This window comes from Dipteris shenzhenensis, chromosome 12, assembly GCF_047967505.1.
Source record: "Dipteris shenzhenensis isolate YYH24624 ecotype China chromosome 12, Dip_SZ_1.0, whole genome shotgun sequence".
Taxonomy (NCBI): domain Eukaryota; kingdom Viridiplantae; phylum Streptophyta; class Polypodiopsida; order Gleicheniales; family Dipteridaceae; genus Dipteris; species Dipteris shenzhenensis.
Genome location: NC_141607.1, coordinates 14,276,372 through 14,295,567, shown reverse-complemented (window position 1 = coordinate 14,295,567; position 19,196 = coordinate 14,276,372). Strand labels below are relative to the sequence as shown.

The 19,196-nt window shown below is 38.5% G+C and overlaps 1 long non-coding RNA gene and 1 pseudogene across 2 annotated transcripts; one reads left to right on the top strand and one right to left on the bottom strand.

Annotated features, from left to right (window-relative positions):
- The first annotated feature begins 1,773 nt into the window (after positions 1-1,773).
- LOC147895857 (disease resistance protein Roq1-like) lies at positions 1,774-4,353 on the top strand (annotated as a pseudogene). The gene is made up of 4 exons (XR_015541916.1): positions 1,774-1,856; positions 1,955-2,841; positions 3,242-3,472; positions 3,616-4,353. The product of XR_015541916.1 is annotated as a disease resistance protein Roq1-like (transcript).
- A 5,265-nt stretch (positions 4,354-9,618) lies between these two features.
- Positions 9,619-10,175, bottom strand: LOC147895856 (uncharacterized). The gene is made up of 2 exons (XR_015541869.1): positions 10,050-10,175; positions 9,619-9,930 (listed from the first exon to the last, which is right to left on the bottom strand). It is a non-coding gene; the product is annotated as an uncharacterized LOC147895856 (long non-coding RNA).
- Positions 10,176-19,196: the final 9,021 nt, after the last annotated feature.

The window sequence follows — 19,196 nt, the reverse complement described above, 5'->3', positions numbered from 1 at the left end:
AAGAGCACCTACATCCGCTTGAGCAAGGCTCCTAAAGGTTCAAACTTCTAGTTTTCTGCTAATGTCTTCCCCACATCCATGTGGTGGGAAAACTCTAGTCCTAAAGCATGTCCTAATATCCCAATGGCCTTTTCATTCTTGTTTTTCTAGATTAGTATCTTCTCAGCTTCATGTCCTCCATTCTTTGGTTTTTTCTCTATCCCTACCACAACACTCCAAGACCCTTTTGCATCAAATACAACCTTCATCAGAGGGTCCATTGTTCAGAGAGGTCTCTTAGACCCTAGCCAGACACTATTAGTGGAAAAAATTTCATATGGGTAGACAACTGGAGTCTCTCATAGCGACCACTCTCAGCAAGCCCTCAAAACCTAGAAGCTCTAATAACACTTATTGGGTTAGATGCTCTGTCTTCTAACACATGGAAATATCATATGGCATGCACGTAATGCATTTATGCTGAGAAGTCGAAGTGTGTAGACACATAAAATGACCAAATTGTAGGCCGTAAGGAAAAAATATTTTCATATAAGATTAAATTAAGAATAGAGTTGACACAAGAGACTATAAGGAGCCTTTATTATGATGAACCTGTGAAGATAATAGAGACCCTCAACTTTGACACACTACTACTACAAATTATTGCTAATTGCGAGACCGCGGCTGTGACAAGCGACTTGTCTAAGGACCCCAACGATTGGACTAAGGAGCATCTACTCATCACCCCACTACAAGGACCTAGAATGCCTAAATAGGACTCTCATCTGTATCTATACGAGCATACATCCAAATCTTTGCTCGAAAAGGCCCTGTGAGCACTGCCTTGCTTTATGTATAAAGGCATTGTTGATCTCTAATAGGTTAGCCACGCTAAAAACCTTTGCCAGATGGTCACCATGCAACCCTCATGCACATGTCCCATTATCTGCTAACCGACTTGAGTCTCCACGTTGAAGCGCCAATCAAATGCCAGCTAAGGTCCACAAAGGTCTCTTAGCCTACTAACCCCCCCCATGAGGGAGTTGAATGACTATGAACCCCAACGCACATACGCACAGGCGCATGCATGCACACACACACACATTTTATTTTTTGTGAAACCACTGTATTTATATCAAGAAAAAGCTTTTACAATGAGAATAGTCTAAAGAAAAGACTATTCTAAAAATAAAAAACTGTGGGAAAACACCTCTAAAGATGATACATCCAAGTCATCATGATGACAAGCATCATACCGAGATTGCCATAATGATGCTCTAAAAAACTCATAAGGTTGGAGCAATGGCTACCCCAAGAACAATTGATTCCTCTGCTTCCAAATGGTCCATAGTGCTCCGAATCTAACCCAATGAAAAAAGAGAGAGTATTGGGCCTGTACTGTAGTAAACCTGCCAAAGATTCAAAAATATTTCCCAAAACGATGACCAGGGAAATGCAGTCAAAGATAGTGGGAAATACGGTCCAAGAGAGATTTGGACTAAGAAAAAGCCATAAAAGATGTGGAACAGTCTCATAAGAACTGAAACACCTCAAACAATGAGGATTTGAAATCCTACGCTTAGCCAAAGTGACACCCATTGAAAAAACACCCACCAAACATCTCCAAAGAAACAATCTTTGCTTTAACGGGAGATTGTTTCTCCATAATAGTTGAAGATTTGACTTCCACGAGGAAAGAGATTTATGTAGATGCCAAGAGTATTCCCATGGTGAGCAATCCATGGAGAAGGCAAAATCAACCTAGAAGTAAGAGCCTGTAAAGAAAGTACTCAAAAGACCTCCGGACAGCTATAACTTGGATCCATCAGCTTTGGTTTTTACATCTCCAATCTCTTGCTGGCGCTGATGCTTTTGCGGTTAGCCATTCCGAGCTTTCATAGCCGGTTTTGTAGTTCGTTCCTCTCATTTCTCAAACATTATGCTCAATAATCAATGCAACACGCTCTATGTGCAGATTTGAAGGGGGTTTGGTCCAAGATCTTGTAACAAAGATAGTCGAGGAGATTGTTGTCGCTGAGGAGAAGTATGGCTTAGTCGGGTTAGAGGAGAGGGTCGATGATGTATTGGAGCGGTTCCATTTGAACGAGAATAATGTGTACTTCGTTCTGCTTTGGGGTATCGGTGGCATTGGCAAGACCACTCTTGCTCGAGCGATTCAGACGAGACTTCGAAAGGAGTTTCAAGAAACAAGCTTTGTGGCAAACTGCGGGGATAAGGTACCCATTCAAATACAATCTGAGAGCCTCCATCACGGGCGTTATAAATCCTACATCTCTTCAGCCCGGAAGTGGAATTCTTGTCACGTCCAGGGACCCAAAAGTATTTTCTAACCAGAAGGACGTCTCTGATTTGTTCATGAGTGAGCGCTACGACGTACAAGTCATGGACCTTGACGAGTCCTTGCGACTTTTCTGTCTTCATGCTTTTAAGCAGCCTTCTCCACTTCCAGGTTTTGACGAGCGAGCAGAAACAGTTACTAGAGCTTGCGGTGGACTTCCCCTTTCGCTAGAGGTGCTTGGTCGTCATCTTTACATGTTCAACGCCCTTCGCATGCATGAGCAGGAAATGTTTCTAGATGTGGCTTGCTTCTTGATCGGTGAACACAAGCTGAGTGACTTTTGGGATGGTTCGGTAATGTGGTGGAAAAGTAGTCTAAAGAGGTTGATAGAACTGGGTCTGGTAAAGGTGTATGAAGACATAGATCATGATGAGAACCTCACAATGCATGATCACCTGAGGGACTTGGGGAGAGGCATTGTCGAGGAGAAATACAAAATGTCACGCTAATGGAGTCGGTTGTGGGATGATACCCAATTGCTTCAAGTGTTGCAAACTGAGCAGGTAGTTTACTTCGCTGTTTACTTCTCTACTTAAGCGCATCTACAAACAATCGCTGTTTACTCTCTGTTTTCGCTGTTCACTTCGATGTTTTCAAATTGGTGGTTGCTGCCAGAAACTTGGTCTACTGGTCATCCTGAAGTTTAAACTCTGGATTCGTTTCTTGTTCCGTTTTGTATCTTTGCACTTGCTTTTGATGTGAGAGATCTTACAACGTTTGTTCACCTATCTTGGTGCAATATTCGTAGGTAACGAGCGTGTGGATTAATGAGTAATGGAAATACATAAATCAATGTAGATTTGTACCAACATTTGAGATAGTACCTCTGATGCAGATACTACTGTGTATGCAGGACCCAGGTGTTGAAATGAAAGAATGATATTGTATGGTTTGTTGTTGCAGGGTCTTGATGAAATCCGTGGGCTTGCCACTTCCTTGCCTAATTTGGACGCAGGTTCACTTTCCAAAATGCGATCTTTACAATTGCTTTTTTTAAACAATACACGTCTGCATGGTGATGTTGAGGGGCTGAAAGGGATGCCCATCAAGTGGTTGAAGTTCCATCGTGAAACTCCACCAAATTTACACTCGGAGTTTCTCACTGTGCTGGATTTGGATCTGATAATCCCTGGGGTATGTATTATTTGTTTTTTTTCTTTCTAATGTTGGATCATCGAGTAAACTACGGTCTTCCTTTGTGGACAGATGGAAAACATGACAAGACTTTGGATCTCTTGAAACTTAGATGTTCTGATGTTTAATCATGTACTTTGCAGATTTGTTTGCCCTATCCTTGCGGGCAACTGAAAAAGCTGCAGATGAATCGTAGGCATGGGCTGGAGGAGATGCTAAAAGATTTTGGGTCTCTTAAGAGTCTAGAAGAGTTGGATATACGTGAGGCGGCAATCACCAAGCTTCCTTCTTCCCTCGGGTAGTTGAAAAGGCTACGAGCACTTAGCTTGAAAGACTGTTTGTGGTTGGAGGAGCTACCGGAAGATTTTGGGTTTCTTGATAATCTAGCAAAGTTGCATGTAAAGAACTCAAAAATTGCAGAGCTTCCTTCTTCCTTTGGGCATCCTTTGGGCAGCTATCCATTCTAAGCACTCGCAGCTTTTTCAGCTGCCCGAATGAAGAAGGAAACTTGGTGATTGGTGAGCCATTTATATGTAGTCTTTCAAGACTCTCAAGAGACCCGAAATCTTCTGGTAGCTCTATCAATCCATTGCAAGCACACATGACAAGCACCCTTAGCTTTGTCAATTGCCCAAAGGAAGCAGGAAGCTTGGTGATAGCTGAATAAGATACATCCAATTCTTCTAGACTTTCAAGAGACCCAAAATCGTCCGGTAGCTCCTTAAACGCTTTATACAAGCGCATGTAAAGTCTCTGTAGCTCCATGTGCTAGAGAAGCAACTGTGTAATTTTGGGCTTCGTGAATGTAAGGTAATTATGATCACAAGAAAATTGAAAGTGTGCCTTCGTGCAAGTATGGCCATCGATCTATTTATATTATAAATAATGGGGATAAGTTTTTAGCACTGCCTACAAGGCAGTGCTCTCCTTGTATTATTCACTGCCCTCCTTGTATTATTTTTGCAAAAGTGTCCCTCTAATTATTTTATGCCACGTTCTTGCTACTAATCCCACGCCTATGCCTTAATTCGCCCCTTTCAGTTCTAATTTTGCTAATGCATGATTTCTCTCTCTCCCAAAATCAACTCATGAGCATCCTCTTCCTCTATTAATATACTTCAATGCTTCATTAAAAATCAAAATAATGAAGGTAGTGCAGTTTAGCACATAATATGCTCTCTTGTTATTTCATCTTTCATTCACAAATGTTTCATTTCTTTGACGTTGAGTCTCTATTTCTTTCACGAGTGCTTCTATCATGCCAAAAGTATGACATATTTTGTATATTTTATGTATTAAAAAATATCTTTGTTTTATAGTGAAAAGTTCTTTTTCAAGCAAACAAATGTATAAAAGGTGGGCCTTTGAAAGACAAAATCACAAAACTTGTGGTAACTCTCTAAGATTCTTTCTACACTCTTTTAAAATATCTAAAAGAATACATCAGTGGACGAGTAAGGGCCTTTTCCCACTAGTAGTTAGGTTATGTTGGTGAGCTTAACATAACTAGTCCTATTAAGTTAAAGTTAACCTTAAAATTGAAATTACATTCCCATTGATAACCCATTATGTTATGCACTAAGTGGTCTTAAATAAAACTTTCATGATATTTTTTATACAAAATGGTTTAGCTCATCAGTGCAAAGTCACTTCTTTAAAGTCAAGGTCACTATGGGTTCTTCTTTTCAACCTTTTTAAACGAGTATCCATGTTGTATAGTTTCGAGTTGATTCTGACTATGAAATTTTCTTAACTTGTTAAGTATCATTCCCAATGCTTACCCTTAAGTTAACTATTAAATTTTCATGTTCCAACTTCTTTCTCTTCTTAAAAGTCCTTAAAGTATCTATTTTGAAGGGGTTAAATTTATAAACATTTTTAACCGGCAATCAGGAATTTGGCTTAACTACATTCTAAAATTACTAATGGGAATGCGTACGAATGTGGACACTTTGCTAAGAGCCTTAACTAGTGCTCCCTAATTCGTAATGGGAATAGGTCCTGAGTCCACCTGTTAGGTACTTGTCCAGTTGTTCGGTATATGTTGATGAAGCTTAAACATTTGCTACATGTGGATGTACCGTAAACAGCATAACATCCCAAAACATATCCACGCAGCATGAGTACTTGAAGCAATTGCTCCATGCTTCCAATATGTTACAAAGCACTACAAGGGCCTTCAAAAAACATTCTCTAGATTGTTAGAGGAGATCGTCATTTAGTGCGGGAAAAATTTGATATTGAAAAACATACAATCGGAAATATTATGAGTGACATTTGGCAAGTTTGTGTTGGAACTTTGTAGCATCATATGACCATTTTCAAAACCTTGGAACATAGATGATGTGGTGCTAGGCACATCTGAGAACTCAAAGAGCCAACTAGGTTTGTGTAGGGGATGGTGTGCATGAAGTCGCGTTCGGCTTCTATGGAGGGGTTGAGTTGTAGGGTAAGCTTGACATTGGGGTCAAGCGGGGTAGAGACCGACGTGCAATCAATCATATTGTATTTGTTGAGCAAAGTTTGAATGTATTTGTGTTGGTGAAGATAGGTTCGGCCATGGGTTTGATCTTGTGTAACTTGCATGCCAAGGCAATAGTGAACATGTTGGAGCTCCCGTTTGAACAAGTCAAGAAAAGGGAGGTCATTGCAAAGGAGAATAAGGTCGTCCACATAGAGTGCGACTATGAGAAATAGGGAGGTGGAGGAGCAAACGTAGAGGCTCGGGTCACTGTAGCTACGTTGGAAGCCATGATCTGAATGTGAGGCTTGTTTGAGACCATAAAGGGCCTTGCGGAGCTTGCAAATTGTGCCTGTGGCATGAGGAAATCTGGGCGGGGGTTGAAGATAAATTTTCTCTTGCAGATGGTTGTGCAAGAATCTAGTTTGGATATCCATTTGATGAATATACATGGTGTGTGTGGTGTCCCATGCAAGGAGAAGACGAATGGAAGAGATGCGTACAACGGGCGTGAATGTGTTAGTGTAGTCCAAGCCTTCCTGTTGTGTGAATCCATCGGCGACTAATTTGGCCTTGAAGTGAAAGATATAGCCATCAGGAGCACTTTTGATTTTATATACCCATTTGCTATTGATTGGATGTCAGCCAGGAGGCAGTGGGACCAAGTCCCAAGTATGATTCTTCTAGATGGATAAGAGTTCATCTTCCATGGTAGCTTCCCTCTGTGGCCAGAACTTACAGGCCCGAGTTTCATGAAGCGATTGCAGTTCATGTAGTAGAGGGCCATGAACCAAAAGAGATGTTTCATCGAAGCGAGAAGGAGGATGAGGAGGTCAGGTTGAACGACAAAGGGGTGGTGAGGAAAGAGATGCGACAACGGGAGGGATGGTGGTGGGTAAAGGGGCAAACGGGGAAGAATCAACGATGGGAACTTCGAGGTCGGTTGGAGGGGGAGAAGGGGGGATGGTAAGGTCAATAGGTATTTTGGTAGCAGAATTGCTACCTTCACCGACTTCGAATATGTGCGAGGAAGCACACGTGGGTAGAAGAAGAGGTTCCTTAACAGGGTGGTTGGTCGTGGTGACAAGTGGCAGAATTGGGGAGTCGGGCAGTGCAGGCAGTAAGTGGCAGTTGGCAAGGTCAGAGTCTAACGAGGGTGTGTCGGCAAAGGGATGTGTGGCTGAAGGGGGTTCCTTAGCAGAAATATGTGTGGCAGATGAAGAGGAAGAAGGTTGCTAGACGAAGAGGAAGAAGGTTGCTGGATGAAGAGCATGTTGCGGGAGTAGAGGAATTGATGGGTGTGAGGCTAGTAGATCTTGTATCCCCTGGCTTGCATGGCATAGCCCCAACTAGGGTGTGGTAGGTCGCCTAAGGGAGAGACTAATTTATAATAAGTTGATTATAAATTAAGAATTAAGAAAGGATGTTGAGAATAGTCGAATCGTTGCTATGTTAATGCATAAATCATAATGTTAACGGTAGAAAAAATGAAAAATGTAAAGTGGAATTAGAAATTCTATATTGATGAATATGTCATGTAAGTGCATGTATATGAGTGCGTAGACAAATTTGAACAATGAATAAAGAACGTTATGAATTGTATTTTGAATGTTTGGAAATGAAGTCAGACAAATGATATTGTTCTTTAAATCAAATTGTTCCACTTCAAGTAGTAATATTCTTTTGAGCTCATAGGGTGTCCTTTTAAACCCTTTGAGCCCGATGTTGTGTCCATTCATGCAATGTATTGACGTTCTAAATTATTCGCTTCCATTACATTCATAGTTGATGCTAAGACCTCCACGTTGAAGTGTTTCTCAAACGGTTTGTATCTTTGGACATCATCGATCATCTTAGATGGCGGGTTAGTTTTGTGTCGTTTTAGACGTCTTTCAATGTCCGTAGTTCCAATATATTTTTTCCCATTCTGTAGCCAAGTGATGCAATAGATAAAATTTGTCACCGATGTGGTATTGTTGTTTGACATGGCAGGTTCTTTATTTGTGTTTCCTATTCATACAATTGAATAAAGTATGAGCGAAAATTAAAGTAGTTTTAAGGCAAAATATACTTCGAAAGGATCTTCTATATTGTGGGTAGGGTTTTACCTTGAGTATTCTGCTTTTTGGTTTTTGGGAAGATTGCTGCTAATGGTCCATAGTTTTTTTTGTGAATTCTGGGTCGATTTTGTATGCTATCTTGTCAATGGTTATTGGCCATTCGCCCTGCTGTAGATCATATGGATCCTTGAATTGCTGTAATATGCTGTCAGCTGCTCACTTGTCCAGATCGACGAGCTCCTCAAGTTCGACGTTGAAGCCAAAGTCCAAAATTATTATGCAAAAGATTGATTTTCCCTTGGTATGTTTATCAAGTATTACTTACACTTTTGTGCAGGGCAACAACTCATCCATGGTCTCCTATCCATTGGATAGCTTCTATATAATGTGTTTTATCAATCCACACTATTACAAAACTAGGTAGAAATGGCAGCCCAAAAGTGACATTTCTACATTGTTAAATGGCACTTTCTTGCCGCCATTTCCACATGTGCCATTTTTTGGAAATGGCAACCAAAAGTCCCATATATTTTTGCCATTTCTATGTCCATAATGGCAACCAAAGTGCCATATATTTTGCCATTTTTATGTATGAAATGGCAACTAAAAGTGCCATATAGTTTTTCCATTTCCACATACAAAATGGCAACCAAGAGTGCCATATATTTATGCCATTTTTGTGTCTAAAATGGCAACCGAAAGTGCCATATATTTTTCCATTTTTACGTATTAAATGGCATCTAAAAGTGCCATATAGTTTTGCCATTTTCACATGCAAAATGGCAACTAAAAGTGCCATATAGTTTTGCCATTTCCACATGCAAGATGGCAACCAAAAGTGCCATATATTTTTGCCATTTTATGTCTTAAATGGCAACCAAAAGTGCCATATATTTTGCCATTTTTAAATATGAAATGGCAACCAAACGTGCCATATAGTATTGCCATTTCCACATGCAAAATGGCAACCAAAAGTGCCATATATTTTTGCCATTTTGATTTCTAAAATGGCAACCAAAAGTGCCATATATTCTGCCATTTTTACGTATGAAATGGCAACTAAAAGTGCCATATAGTTTTGCTATTTCCATAATCGAAATGGCAACCAAAAGTACCATATATTTTTGCCATTTATAATGCATGAAATGGCAGTACATTTGAGACCAACTATGAAAGAAATGGCAAAAGGTGACATAAAAATTGTCACTTATTATATTCGAAATGGCAAAAGATGACTTAAAATTTGCAAGATTTCATGTTGAAAATGGAAATAAAGTGACATACAAAATGCCGATTATTATGTTACAAATGGCAAGAAATGGAATCACAATTTCCATTTCTTATTTTATAACCAATAGCATTCAAAATGGGCAAATTTTTTTAAACTTCTACTAGCTTTTAAAATGGGCCAAAAAGTTACATCACATTGGAATCTTAAATGACTAAAATTTTACATTTGATACTTGGTATCCATGAATGAAATTTATTGTCTAAGAATCAAAAGTCTTAAGTGCATCAGTACTCATAGTACACAGTGTGAAGAAGTCATCTAAAATTCTAAGGAATCACTTTTACCTTTATAACACACACATTTTACTTGATAACAAATATTATGCGATAGTTGATTGATAAATAAATAATACAATTTTTACATAACAAAATAAAATATAAAATTATAAAGACATTACATGAAGAGTTTTCCAAGCAACATTCAAGCCTACGGCTTGACCCAATGTCTGAATCTCATCATTTGCTTTAAATATACAAGCATCTTTAATGATTGCATCATCAACTTGTACTGCTACATAACCAACTCCTATTGGTATAGTATGAACTCTAAATGAAGGATCCAAACTAATTATTGTCCCTATTCCAACTATGTCTTTTGAGTCCTTATGTAAGATCTTTACTCGTTGTCCCCTTTGAAAAGCATCAACCTACAAAGATACATTCAAGACATCATTAGTAGAATATTTGTTTAAAATATCTTTATGAAAAATATCAAAAAACTTTATGTTCATTGCCATACTAATTAAGAAAAATAAATAAATTCAACTTGGAAAACACGTATGTCATTTGTTTGTGCTACTGTCTTTTCTACTCCAATTGTGGATTGATGAACCTTTTTAAAATAAAGTAAATATGATACTTAATAATGCTTCATGTGAATGCTTTCTACTCTAATTAAAGATCCATAAACCTTTTCAAAACAATATCTACAATACATGCACGTGCGCGCATGTGTGTGTGTGAGCATGAATCATCTTTTTTGTGAAAATTATCATGAAGTATGCATGAAATTTACCAAACGTAAAGCAGAAATGCTTTTCCTCAAATCATTAAGTTGTTCTTGCAAGGCATCCAAAGACTTAAATCGTTTTTATGAAGCTTTCTTTGCAACTCATCAATCTTTTCATGTATCACTCCGATTGCAATTTTTCTTTTGCCACAAGTAGTCTTTTTGGTAGGTACAACCAGTCTTGGACTAGAAATATTATTATCCCCATTGTCATTTGGATTAGGATCCTACACAATCAAAAACATGAAATATATCAAATTGATATTATATTTCATTTATTAATAATTTATATTCATAAAACAAAGAGAACATGAAGTACCTCTAATGAAACAACACCATTGGTCTCTTTAGACAATGCATAGTCAGATAGTTTTCCTCTTCCTTTCATCCCATATCCTTTCGAGGTATGAGCTTCTAAAACACCTCTCGATATGAAGGAGACCTTTGAAGTTGAGAGATCTACATGTTTAAATTATTTGTCATACATGTGGATTTATCAAAGAGTACTACTATAAAAACATGAATTATGAAAAGAAAGAAAACTATTAAACTTACAAGTTCTTGTTTCATTCCAACATAACCCTTTCGACCTAAATTCGTAATGTTTTCTTGGTCCTTTCTATTTCTCTTCTTTCACTAGATCTCTGAAAAACAATGTCAAAATGTAGTTAAGCTAAATAGAATAAAGAAAGAACATATGATACTTGCAATAAAATTTGTGTGTGTGTGTGTACCTTGAATTCCTCTGAATTTACCAGTGTCTTTATTCTTTCCCATACATCATCTGGTACCCATGTTGGTTTTTGTGTATCATCTCCATCTTGTAAGTAAACACTATCAGCCTAGCATCAACTCATAACAAACAACACATTAATAAAAACTCAACAAAATCAATGTCAAAGTAAGCAAGTTTTTAATAGAATACTTAAAAAATTCACATACAACATGTTTGTTCACTCTAAATGCTTTTGAGACTTTAGTTTTCCAACATTTGTCACTCATATCGAGCCTGCAAATACAATAAAATATACACAAAAGTATTCATCGATATAAAAGAAATTTTAAATACTAAACATTTAAAAGTAAGACCATCGAAAGATATCAAGAAAAACTCAAGCCTTACAGCAACATATCTTCTCATTGCCTCCTTTTGAATGATCGGTACAACTTTAATTGATTGCAATGAGAGATCTATATGCCTATGGGTGGCTTGAGTTATTGTCTGAGCATATGAATCTTTGTGTATTCCACAAGGAGCCTGTTCCTCATTTACATCCATCTTAATACGATGTCCTAGCTCAATAAATTTTGCTTTCTTAGCCTCTCTAGATGCCCTTCTAAGATATCTTTCTCTTTCTATCATTGCATCATCCTTTAATATTCTTCCTTTTTTGGTTACCGGTGATGTAACTTCTTCATCATGAACATTATTTGGAAAATTTTCTAGAAAAAAGTAATAGCAAAAATAAGAAAAATAAGTCACACAAAGATAATGTCAAGATATTGAATCAATAAAAATCAATCCAAATAAAGAAAGTATGGAATGTTAAATGCCTGATATATCATTATTCTTTGAATTATTAAGTTTATGTTGACAATGATAGCCTTCCATGGTGTGTCGTTGGTTATTTTCATATCCTGATGATGATGATGAGTGGGCTATCAAAGAAGAAAGTGACTTTTATCTTGATTAAATATGGATCCTCTTCTAGTTCTCTTACAATATTTTCCTAAATTTTTTGGTATCGTTTCAACCCAAACATTTGCCAAATGGCAAGCAACATTATCCATGACTGTAGTATCTATTCATTTAAAAGTTATTTATCAAGCATACATCTCTCTCTCTCTCTCTCTCTCTCTCTCTCTCTCTCTCTCTCTCTCTCTCTCTCTCTCTGTGCATATGCACACACATATAGATGAATTCCATATGATGCAACTTTGAAAAGTTTCAGAATAGTCTCAACTAACATAATTGATTGATCCTAATCAATTATGTTATCATCATCACCGTTATCTTCAATATTCAAGAAGTCTATACAAAATTCTCTTGGATGATATTTTGAGTGGTTTGTCTTCAAATTTCTTCTTCTAGGTAAGCTACCCAATCCTTTCATCTGCATTAGAATAATCTTTGAAATCTACATTGTGTGTTTACATGTTTCTTATGTCTTTGTGGTTGCACAAAAGGCAAATATGAGATTTTTCTACGGCCCAGGGGAGATGCTGCCAAAATTTTCCAATTACTTTCTTACTTGATATGATTGCATCTTGTTGCTTGCTTGAGTTCGTAGCTTTCTTGGTATCTTGTTGTCTTGTTTGTGTTCTTTCATTTCTCTTGTTTGTTCTGATTACTTTGTTGCTTGACATTGTTGCTTTTTACTCATTGCTTGATTTGTAGCATAATTTTTAGCACTCATGCACAATGCATGGTAAGAAATTTGAAAATACACATGCCCAACCATGAAATTGATGCGTGATCCCCATCAAAATTTGAAAGCACAAGTATCATGCCTATCAGACACACATAGATATGCTAGAAGCACTCATGCATGATGCATGTTTAAGAATTGTGAAAAGACGCCTACCCAACCATGCAAATGATATCCTATCAACTCAAAAATTTGCAAGGATAAGGGTATTATTGGTATTAAGACTTGTATAAAGTATCATATCCATCAAACCCACACACATATGCTAGAAGCACACCGATGCATATTTTTAACTCTCATCCACGTTGCATGGTAAGAATTGTGGAAATACACATTCCCAGCCATGAAAAAGATACGTGATCCACATAAAACTTTTGCAACTACTTGCATATGGATACAAAATACCTTTGAACCATATGTCAGTGGGTGGTCCGCATATGCTGATCGGTAACTACTCACACATGGATGTGAAATTGAAAACGATATATTATAGTTTATATGTACTTATTAGGTGATAGGAAGATGAAAATACTTGGCTTTCGTCGATTGTGCTGCAAAGTATTTTATTATTGCCAAAGATTCAGTACTACCATTCACAACATTGATATTATTGTCACTATTTTTGTATTGTCTAAGTGTGAAAGATTAATCAAAAGTCTCTGAGTGCATCAATACTCATAGTACACAGTGTGAAGAAGTCATCTAAAATTCTAAGGAATAACTTTTACCTTTTATAACACACGCATTTTACTTGATAACAAATATTATTTAATAGTGATTGAGAAATAAATAATACAAATTTTACATAGCAAAATAAAATATAAAATTATAAAGACATTACATGAAGAGTTTTTCAAAAAACATTGAAGCCTTCTCGATTCCAACATATTAAAGGATTATCCAATAATGACTTTGATGTCGATTGTCCCACTACCAATGACCACATGACTTTTGTTAAATTTAGGCTGACATATAATAGCAAACAACATTTGCACGTGGAAGACGTTTGCTTGAAGGATGGATTGTATGTACTCAGCTTCGTAAGGAACATAGTAGAGACTTCGAAAAGGATGTGATACACATGCCTTGCAAGTCATACATGTTGCTAGTCCTCCGTGAGACTTCTCAACGTGTACATGTAGCAAGACATTCGAGAAGCAATAAGGAGATACCGAGTTGGGTTGTCGTAGACTATTAGATTGTGTAAGTTTCTTGCTTTTCCTAGTCCAAAGCTTGCATTTTCCACATGATGCACATAATTGTAGCTTCTTTACGTGTTGCGAGCAGTCACTATTCCATTCACTTAGCATTCTTTCTAGAAACATCTAGGATATTATTGATGGCTCTAATTTTCTTTTCTTTTTTTTCTAACATCCTAGTTATAGCTAGGCGTAGTTTCTTGATAATCCTATCTGTTGCCATTATTCTAAATGTAGGTTTCATGCATCTATTGTAAGAACGCGAGTACGGAATTAATTTATGTGTTCTATAAATAAACCAACATTAATGATGAAGAACAAACTTGAAGTAACGAGTTTGTTCTTTATGAAATTCGCAGATCTATTAAAGATTTTCTTCATTATAAAGTATGATTTTTTTTTTTTGGAAATTAAAAAAAGAGAAATACCTGACTATAAACTAAGTTGACAATAGCAAGCCCAACGAAGGATCAGCTACCATACAATGAGTTTATATTATTTGATTTGCCTTTATTGCATCAAAAACCTAATTTGCAATCATTTCATATCCCATCTTCTATAATGGTCACATACATATATCAGGGTTGATTCTCGTCGATGAAAATAGATGGCATGAACTACATAATGATATGCGGTCTTTTGGATGTTGTTTAACCATCCTTTTGGAAATGTATTGGACTAGTTTAACATCTTCTAACCATTATGCTTAGTCTATGAGAATCTATAAATTGGGTACATATTTTGCTATATAAAAGTTGATTTTATAAAGCTCTGAGAATATCCAACCTAGAGAGAAAATATCCGATGCAAATGTCCGAGGATTTTTTGTAGTACCATCATATAGCTCAGGAGCTAGCCAACCCATCTTGGTAAGTCTCTCTCTTTCGAGTTCAATTCTATTCTTGTACTCATTATCTGCCTCACTAGAATGCCTAGCTAGTAAGCTCTCCTTTGAATTTATTATATATGTAGTGTATCAATCCGCACTCGCTTAGCATATGCTAGTCTAATAGGACATTTCCAGTGTGCAATCATTGTGGATCCAACCTTGTTTGTGCAATGTTTGAAGAGCCAAGGCAAAGAGCAAAATAAAGTTCTGGTACCATAGTCACAACGTCTTCTATGTTATTTGAAGGGATTTGCTTTGCATCTAACTCAGGTCTAGAATGCATGAACCTTTTTTTTGGTTCTTTGAAAAACGTATACATTGTCCCTCCATTAAAATATGGCATGAAAATCCAATGTGATTGGCCGAACTAGGACGCTATGTTTAACTTGCATTGTTGATTCCTTTATGAAAGTAGACTGCCTCTTCTTTGCATTGCCTTTAAAACTTTTGGCTACATAATAAGTAATCGAGCTGATGCCTAAAACTCCTTTTATTCTTGCTAGGAAAAGTTGCTTCAGACCTAGTGTGTGCAACGAGTAAGAGTACTTCTCTTTGAATATAGCCAAATAGCCTCTTCGATTCCTTGGAATGTTCCTTGATTGCTATGTCAATACGTTCAGCACGTCTAAACAAAAACAAAATACAAAGTTAAGAGACATAAAATTTAAAATTATGTGACAATACTATGGCAATATACTATATGAGCAGATCCTTGCGGAAAGACCCCAAGGTACAAAGTTGATATTGTATAGTGAATACAAGCAAAACCTTACGAAAATACTCCAAGGTACAAAGTTGACAGCATGTGTAGAAACATTATCTTTGAGATCATAAATATACAATTTTTTTTTTTGGGTTTCAAGGTAATTAAGACAAGATCAATCAATATATCATATGAGCAGATCCTTGTGGAAATACCCCAAGGTACAAAGTTGATATCGTATAGTGAATATAACAAATTCAAAAAAAAAATCATGTTGAAAACATGGTCAATCAATATACCATACAAGAAAAACCTTACGGAAATACTCCAAGGCATAATGTTGATGGCATGTGTAAAAGCATTTTCTTTGAGATCATGCATCTATAATCTTTTCTTTTTGGGTTTCAATTAAATTTTTAAAAGAAGAATGCTCTACATTGTTTACCATTGCGGAGTTTGTAGCAAGCAAAAAAGTTTACGGATTAAAGCTCCTTTAGGACAAATCTAGAGACATTTAAACTCTCTCTCTCTCTCTTTCTCTCTCCCCTCCTGCGCTATGAATGAAACTGTGCAAGTCGAAATGAAGCAATAAGCAATCATGACCAAATCGAAAAAGCTACCCAAATCATCCACCCAGGGAACTACTGTGATGCAACCTTTAATAAGACAACGAGGCACATCCACCAAGGCCTAGCTCTCTTATGAGGCTCTGCTAATCAGAATAGTTTCTCGTGCCAGGCTCCAGCCAAACCCAGAAGAAGGAAGCCCGCAGCAAGGCGCTCACTGATAGGCACATCTTTGGACTTGGGACCAAGAGTACATATGAATCTTGGGACCAAGAGTACAGGCGACTTCCTTTAGGGGACGGACCCGACCCATCTCGGATCGGTAGAGACAAAGCAAGGTCATGAGGGGGAAGAAAGGAGAGCCTATTTGGTACCGAGAAGCTTGGCTAAGCGCTCGAATGCATAAGCATTATTAAGTTCCATAGACTTGGCTTTTTCTGAAGTGGGAACTTCGTCGAAAAATGTAGTGCGCTATGGATGCGTTCTCATTGTCTCGGCCTCACAGTAGCCCATCCACTCAAATTTGTACATGGTTTTCTGCAGTAGTGGCACCTTTGCTTGCAATCTTCATCGCCATAGATCGTCTACGTATTAGCATCATCGCAAATAAGCCCCACTTCGATGCTAGCTTCAATCGCTTGGCTCCCTGGGAGCCCTCTCAGTCAGCAAGCAACCCGCCCCATCGTCTGCCTACAGGTCTTTTTGTCCAACGATTCTCCCACTCTTCGAGCCTACAGCTCTTTCGGTCCAACAATTCTGCCTCTCTTCTTGCCTACAGTGCTCTCTGAGCAGGAATCCTGAGAGCACACGGATTGCAGGGGGAATGCGAGGGTCGGAAGCGGCAAAAATGAAGGTGAGAGGGTGCCATGGGGGGGGGGTGGGGCGGGGGGGGCGCGGGCGAGGAGGCACGATTCTGCAAGATAAACGTTCTCGAAGACATGCCTGAAGGGATTCGAGAAGGCTGAAGAAGAAATACTGTGCATCAGGTGTTTTCCACAAAGGTAGATTGTCACGATCGAGTATGACTCTTCCCAGAGCGTATCCAGCTCAGAAATGGCTTCATCAAATGCTTGTGTTGAACGTCTCAAAGTAAGAACAAACATATGTGAAACCGTAAACCACATGCGATTCATGATCCGCATTATGGTCCGGTGCAAATTGCAAAGGATATGAGCGCGGTCATGTCCTGGCAGAAGGAACTTTTGCAAAGGTCAAATTTGCGACGAATATTGAAACTAATCCAGGTCCTTGATAAGGAGAAAGTTTTCAGGGACAAGTTGGTCGAGCAGGCGATATGCTAGATGCGTCGTTTGACTTGCTTTTTGTTTAAGATATGCATCTAAGGTATCCCTTTGATTCGGCTCTGTAAGCAGAACCGATGCGTGCGGAACCCAAGGCTCATGCGATGAAGATGAAGTGCTGGATCAGGCCATGACAGACCAAGGCACAAACCAAGCCCCGCAGAGGTAACGAACGCCAACTTGATCATCACACAAAATCAGAAACAAAGACTAAAGCCACAAGTGAAATACCTTCTACACCAAGCATGCACTTCTAGGAAGAATCGATGAAGATCCCACAAAAATGACAAGCCTGATGGCTTAATTTTAAGGCATCCCACTTTCTAATATACTACGCTTTTGAGAAAAGCTTAAGAAAGGATCAAGGGCTATTATTGATGACATGTGGCTCAAGGAGGTGAAAGAAAAAAATTTTGGGTTCGCCACGTGGATCGAGCTTTTGACGTTGACTAGCAGGCACGTGGACATACACGGGGCACCCAAAAACTCAGATGCAAGACGTTCGGCTTGTGGCTATGCCACAATAATGTCTAGGGTGTTGACATTCAAATTGCGGATTTGGGGACCCGATTGAGGACGTAGACTGAAGTGGATGCAGCTTCCGTCCACGGGAAAACTCGCACTTGTTTGTTGTGGATCATGCAATGTGTCATTTCCATGATGACACGATTTTTCTCGTTGGCGTTTCGAGAATGGTGAACTCACATTGAATCCATGCTTGCGTGCAAAGAGCGTTGAAGTTGTGGTTGTCGTATTCTTTGCCATTGTCGCTTCGAAGGCGTTTGATGGCCCATACGAGTTCGTTTTCGACCAGAGCTTTGAACTCGGTGAATTTGTCAAAAGCTTCATCTTTACGTTTAAGAAAGTAAATGAAGATATAACGAGAGAAATTGTCAATTAAGGTGATGAAATACCTGGATTCGTCAGCATTGGTCCACAAACATTGCTATGAACAAGATGGAGGCGTCCGGATGTGCCAATGCCACGCTGCCTATGAAATGGCTCTTTAGATGCACCCCTCGCATAACTGGGCAGTGTCACACTTTGTGTATGAAGTGATTAGCAACTCTGCACTGTGTGGGTGCCACTAGCGTATAGTGCTCCAGATTGGAATAGAGAGCATTGCCCTCTTTGGAAACGAACTTCGAGGCAGCGTTTGTCAAGAACACTGACAGACATCAGACTTTTAGCAAGCTGACGGACATGGAGGACGTCATAGATGATACCTTTCTCGCCATTCGGGAGATGAATGTACACAGAACCTTCTCCATTAGTGTTAACGAGTAGCATGACCCGTCTACGACGGGTGAAAGACCCGCTCCGCTGGGTCTCAAAGTGAGATTTTAAAATGTTTGTAATTTCTAGCAATAGAATTTCAAGTTTCAAAATCCTCCAGCATAGGCACCACTTGGCTTGGCTCTATGCTCAGTTTTACTGAACTATTCAGTTAGAAGAGAGGCAAAGCATTCGCACAACACCCACCCCCCTTCTTGCACACACACAAATGCTCTCTCTCTCTCTCTCTCTCTCTCTCTCTCTTCCTTTGATTGTGTCCCTCATGATGCACACGCACATGCACTAATCTCTCTCTCTCTCTCTCTCTCTCTCTCTCTCTCTCTCTCTCTCTCTCTCTCTCTCTATCTATCTATATATATATATATATATATATCTCCATTGTAAGTTTGCTAGAATTCTCGGTCAAAGCAAGCAACATCTCAGTTTGTCAAAGGAAAATAAGAGTTCTATGTTGGCAATAATCCATGCACTATCTTAGAACATAATAACGATTGACGCAAAAGGAATGACAACCAAAAAGA